This window comes from Trichechus manatus, unplaced genomic scaffold (assembly GCF_000243295.1).
Source record: "Trichechus manatus latirostris isolate Lorelei unplaced genomic scaffold, TriManLat1.0 scaffold00020, whole genome shotgun sequence".
NCBI lineage: Eukaryota > Metazoa > Chordata > Mammalia > Sirenia > Trichechidae > Trichechus > Trichechus manatus.
This window is the reverse complement of record NW_004443956.1, coordinates 4,822,974-4,828,765: the sequence shown is the minus strand read 5'-3', so window position 1 is coordinate 4,828,765 and position 5,792 is coordinate 4,822,974. Positions and strand designations below refer to the sequence as shown.

Sequence of the window (5,792 nt, the reverse complement as noted above, 5' to 3'; positions counted from 1 at the left end):
CTATGTGAATGAGCTCTTGGAAGAGCCTCTAGCCCGGTGGAGCTGCCCATGAAGCCCTGCCAAAACTGCAGAACGGTGAGCAAATTAAAGAAGACTGTTGTTGTTTTAAACCACCTAATTGGGGGTGGTGGTGGAATAGGAGGTTATTACACAGCAATAGATAAACCAAAGCAACATTTTTTGGACTAGTATTATTTTTAGTTCTTGTGTGTATTTCCAACTCAGGGCAGTACTGCTCCCCTGGAGGTGTTCTAGAAATGTGAGGGGGCATATTTTGGTTTGTCACATGACCAGTTTTGGGGAGGGGGCACATTGTGCTACTGGCATTTAATGCCCCTGGAACCACGTGTATTAAATGTCATTTAATTCTTGAGGCAGTCACTGACAACAAAGAATTACCCCACACAAAGTCACAATAGTGCCCCCATGTGAAAAACCTGCCATCAAAAACTAAGGCCTGAGTGGAAAAGTTGTCTAAAGCTAAAGACGAAATAGAAATGTAAGGATTTGATATAAACTACTTTCTCAGCAAAGAACAATAGGGTCCATGTTGATGTCAACTTTACTTGCTTGGTGGTGGCTCCCTGGAGGATGTATTGTGAAGGATTTGGAGGATGCACCTGGAATCAGCAAGCAAAGAGTGCCACGATCAACTAGTGATGTCTGATTGGCAAGAGAAGGGAGAACGGTGGCCTTTCAGTAGAGTGACCATAGAATTCAGCCTCCAAACTAGAACATTTCGGGGAGCAAAAGGGGCACTAATAATAATTGCACTGGATGGTGCAAATGGTTGAGTGCTCGGCTGCTAACCAAAAGGTTGATGGTTCAAGTCTACCCAGAGGCACTTAGGAAGAAAGCCTTGGCAATCTACTTCCAGAAAACCAGCCATTGAAAATCCTATGGAGCACAGTTCTACTCAGACACACATGGGGTCGCCATGAGTCAGATTCGACTCGACAGCAAATGGTCAGTCATTAATAATTACACAACAGGCATAAACTGGGTCCGTCCCAATAAAACAGGACATATGGTCTCCATACTTCTATACCATGGATCTTACCCCTAGTATACCCAGATATGTAGCCTAGATGTAACCCCAACAGGGGCTACCCAGACCTACAACCCATGAGATTCTAAACGTTAATTTTTCTTTTAAGTACTCTTTTTCAGTGTGGTTAGGTATGAAGAATTGTACTAAAGAACGCATTAAAAATTAATTAAAAGAGTTTCCTCTAATATTTAATCTTACCAGCCATGTACTCTGAGTGATGTATTCCCAGTCAGCGTGTCAGGTCCTGAATAATTAAAAGAGAAGGGGAGTGTGATTCAGCCCCTTGACGAGGCCTTCCGGCGTTTGAGATTCAGCACAGAACCCAGGATGGTATCACCCAAGGAAAAGTTCTGCATCAGACGTGGGTTTCAGTCCAGTCGTGACGCATAATGTCAGCGTTACCCACGAGGGCAGATATAGTCCACGATAACGGTAGCCTCTGAGGGAGATAGGAGATTGGTTCTGCTGAGCCGCCAGCCCCCTGAGACATCCCCTCCTCGCCTCCGTCCCCCTGGGAAGGAGGAGGGGGAGGCGGTGGCGAATTATGGAAGCCTTCCCAGGGCTCCCCTACAAGTTTAGAGCTTCCATATTTCCTCACCTCTGAGACACGTGCTTCTTCATTTTGTAACATTTTGTAAATAAAGACGTGACTTAAAATCGATGGGGGGATTTAAGGAGGTATTTCTTTGGAGGTGTTATAAAACGATGGTTAAGAGCAAGGCTCTAGAGGCACACTCCAGCTGAACCCTGGCGCTGCCATTTGCTAACTGTGTGGGCATGGGCAAACTTGACCCCTGCGTATATGCCTCAGTATCGTTGTTGTGAGGTGCCGTAGAGTTGATCTCGACTCACAGCAGCCCCATGTGACAGAGCACAACTGCCCCACAGGGTGGTGTTAGCTGTAACCTTTATGGAAGCAGATCACCAGGTCTTTCTCCCTCAAAGCCACTGGGTGGTTTCAAACCACCAACCTTTCGGTTAGCAGCCGAGTGCTTAACTATTGCGCCATCAGGGCTCCTATTAATAATAGTACCCAACCGATAGTAAATGAAAGAGAGCATCAGTGTAGCGCCTGGCCAGTAGTCAGCTCTCCATACATGTCTTTTGTTTCTTCTTTGCATGCTGTTATTAAATGGCAGGTGCATCTAAACATTGGCAGCGTCTTCAGTGTATCTGCAGTTCTGTTGGGCTTGGAAACATTTTAAAGACAACTACTTCTGAGCTCACTCTTTGGTGACCACCTGCGAATTGATTACAGCCTATTTTTGGAGTTTTGGGTAGGGGAAGCTTCATCTCTGATGTTTCGTTAGCTGCTTTTAATTACGCCCCCAACTCATGGCAGCCCCATGCACACCAGAAGGAAATGCTGCCTGGTTCTGCACCATCCCCACGGTCGGTTGTAGATAGGACCTTTGTGATCCTTAGGGTTTTCACTGGCTGATTTTCAGAGTATATTGCCAGGCCTTTCTTCCTAGTCTACTGAAAACTGTTCAGCATCATAGCAACACAACAAGCCTCCACTGACCGACAAGTGGTGACTGCATATGAGGTGTATTGGATGACAGTCGAACCCGGGTCTCAGCAGGACTTTATTTGATATCATTTCTGTTCAGCTAAATGTAGGAAAAATGAAAATTCTCTATGAACAAGTCACTCCCGACTTCCAAGCCTCTTCCTCCCCATAATTTGATGTACTAAGCTCAGGGCCCTGGTGGTGCAGTGGTGAACAGCTATGACAAGCTATGACTGTTAACCAGAAAGGTAAGCAGTTCAAATCCACCAGCCGCTCTTTGGAAACCCTACGGGGAAGTTCTACTCTGCCGTATAGGGTCACGATGAGAAAGAATCCACTCGACAGCAGTGGCTTTGAAGCTCAAAGCAGGTCCCTGGGTGGCACAAACACGATTGAGCCAAAAGGTTGGAAGTTCGAAGCCACCCAGAGGCTCCTCGGGAGACAGGCCTGGCAATCTGCTTCTGAAAGGTCATAGCCACTGAAAACTCCACAGAGCAGTTCTACTCTGCACACATGGGGTCGCCATGAGTCAGAACCCACTCGACAGCAACTTACAACAAGCTCAGGACACAGTCTTTCTTTTCTTTTACACAGAGGAGTTCATCATTAGGGCAATGGAAAGGGGGCAAAAAAAGGAAGTGTAATTTTCACCTGGGCCCTTGCACACCAGATAAGGTAGGGGCCACCAACCATCCTGGCCACTGAGGACTATGGATGGCACTGCGAGACGATGAGAAGCACAAGCTTTGGATTCATGCAGCCCTGAGGACTCAGCTCCCCCTCACTTCCCCACTCTGTCATTTATGGCTGTTGGGATGATTTATTGAAATAATACTTGGAAGGTGCTTCAGACACAGCCAGCTTCATAGTAAACCCTCAGTAAATGTTACCTATTATTGTTGAAGCCCAGAAGTCACTCAGGCCCCTATTGGACAGAGTTGTTGGGGACAAATAACAGATCTACTCAGGCTTGCTTAAGCAGAAAAGAATCTGTTAGAGGGATGAAGTAACTTGCAGAATCCCTGGCAGAGCTATGGAAAGCCATTCTGAAGCCCTGCAGCCAGGAACAATGTCCAACCACTCTGTGGTGACTTTTTTGGGGACAACAATGCTGCTACTGCCACTGCTGTCAGCCCCTGTGACTTGCAGAACCAGGGCCAGGAGCTCCACCTTGGCAGTTCCTGAAGGGCCGAGATTCTTGGCCACCATGCTTGCCCGGAGATCAGGTTCCCTTCCTACAGTCACTTCCTCATGGTGCTCACTTCTTGAATGCAAGGTTCCCAGGATGCATCTAACTGGAAGAACTTAGGTCATGTTCCACTGTTGGAGATGCAAGGGAATCTAGCCATGCGACTCATGTTCTTTCTATCTCCAAAAGGCAGGACTCACTATGTGGGGAATGACTCAAACGTAGGGAGGGTATTCGTCGATGATGGGCAGCCACAAATGGCCAATGTCTGCTCCATGCTACACTGTCCCTTAGGATTTGGGTAAATTTGCCTTAGCCTACCTATATCCCAGCCTGTGTGATTCCAGGCCCCTCCTCATGATTTCAGGAGACTGCCTACCTTACTTCTCCACTCATATGTCCACTGCACCAGCTCAGTTGGAACTGTACATGACCTTGGCCCTGTCACTTGTTTCACAAGCAATTCTGTCATATGTGTGGATTTCATGGTTTAGTAATTTTCCAAAAGACTTGAGTCACTGGGAACCATCCTACAATCATCTTTCCCCTTGCCTCTGCCACCTTCCAAAAGCCCAGGCTTCCAACCCATGACCCACCTGCCACCAGTGGCCCCCTGGGAAGTAACAACCCAGACTTCTCCATTATTTTGTGGGGAGCAGTCCCACCCAGATAGCTGCCTTCCCCTGAATTCTGATTAATACCATCTTCTCCATCTTATAAGATTCCCTCATCATGGTATCGACATCACAATCTTCTCCCGGAAATACTGGATCCATTTTTGACAGCCTTAGTGGTCTTCTAAGTTTCCCTGTCTAGGACTAGCTACCGACCCATTTAGCTCGAAGATGCCAACATCTGACCTTCCATTTGTGCTCATATAAAGGTCGGAGCAGGAAAAGAAGGCAGGTACTATACGACTGGGTTTCATTCCATGCCTGGGTTTTCCCCAAAGCAGGCCCTAAGACAACACTTTGGATGCGAGTAGTTTGTTTAGGAAGTGATCCCAAGAAGCACCAGCAGGGGCGTAAGGAATGAGTTAGGGAAGGGAGGAGGCCAATAAAAGGTGAGTTAATTATCTGTCACTTTGTCGTACTGTGGTAGCTTGAGTGTCGCTGTGATGCCACCAGTATTTCCAATACCAGAAGGGTCACCCACAGTGGACAGGTTTCAGTGGAGCTTCCAGACTAAGACAGACTAGAAAGATAGGCCTGGCAATCTACTTCCAAAAATTAGCCAGTGAAAACCTTGTCGATCACAACAGAATATTGTCTAGTATAGTGCTGGAAGATGAGCCCCTAGGTTGGAAGGCACGACACAATAACTACAACAATGGATTCAAACATACCAACAATCATGAAGATGCCGCAGGACTGGGCAATGTTTCCTTCTGTTATACATAGGTCGCCGTGAGTTGGAGCCAGCTCAACAACACCTAACAACAACAAGTGGGTCACCACTGTGGGCAACTGGGGCTCAGTCCCAGCAGACACCCTCTGAGAGACTGTGTAGACCACACCTCAGAACTGCCTCTCCAGGGGCTGAGGAAGCTGGGGCATTTATTCACCAACACTCACGTCTCGTCAGTTGAAGGCAGCTCCTAGGAGCATTCTTTCTTGGGCACTTGCAGCCTGCTCTGTGCTGAGCTCCACTTGCTTCTGCATTCAGAGAAAACCTTTGGGCACAGAGACAAAGACATTTGAGGTACGAAGCCATGTTGCATACACCAAGCTGCAGGTGATCTCCGGGGTGATCTGGAAAAGACGGGCAGGGCACTGACAACATCTGCCACCATGCCAGGCGTCACATTAGGCACCCTATACATGTTGCTGTGTTACGTTATGTTCCATCAAGTCAATTCTGACTCATAGTGACTGTAGGACAGAGTAGAACTGCCCCCACAGGGTTTCCAAGGAGCAGCTGGTGGATTCGAACTGCCAGCTTTGGGTTAGCAGCCAAGCTTTTAATCACTGTACCACCAGGGCTCCCTATACACGTTATACCCTTTAATCCCAACCGCATCCTGTAAAGCAACTGTTAGT

At 47.5% G+C, this 5,792-nt stretch overlaps 1 long non-coding RNA gene across 1 annotated transcript; it reads right to left on the bottom strand.

The window, feature by feature from the left end:
- Positions 1-567: 567 nt before the first annotated feature.
- Positions 568-5,498, bottom strand: LOC111819892 (uncharacterized). The gene is made up of 3 exons (XR_002823453.1): positions 5,328-5,498; positions 1,250-1,295; positions 568-620 (listed from the first exon to the last, which is right to left on the bottom strand). It is a non-coding gene; the product is annotated as an uncharacterized LOC111819892 (long non-coding RNA).
- Positions 5,499-5,792: the final 294 nt, after the last annotated feature.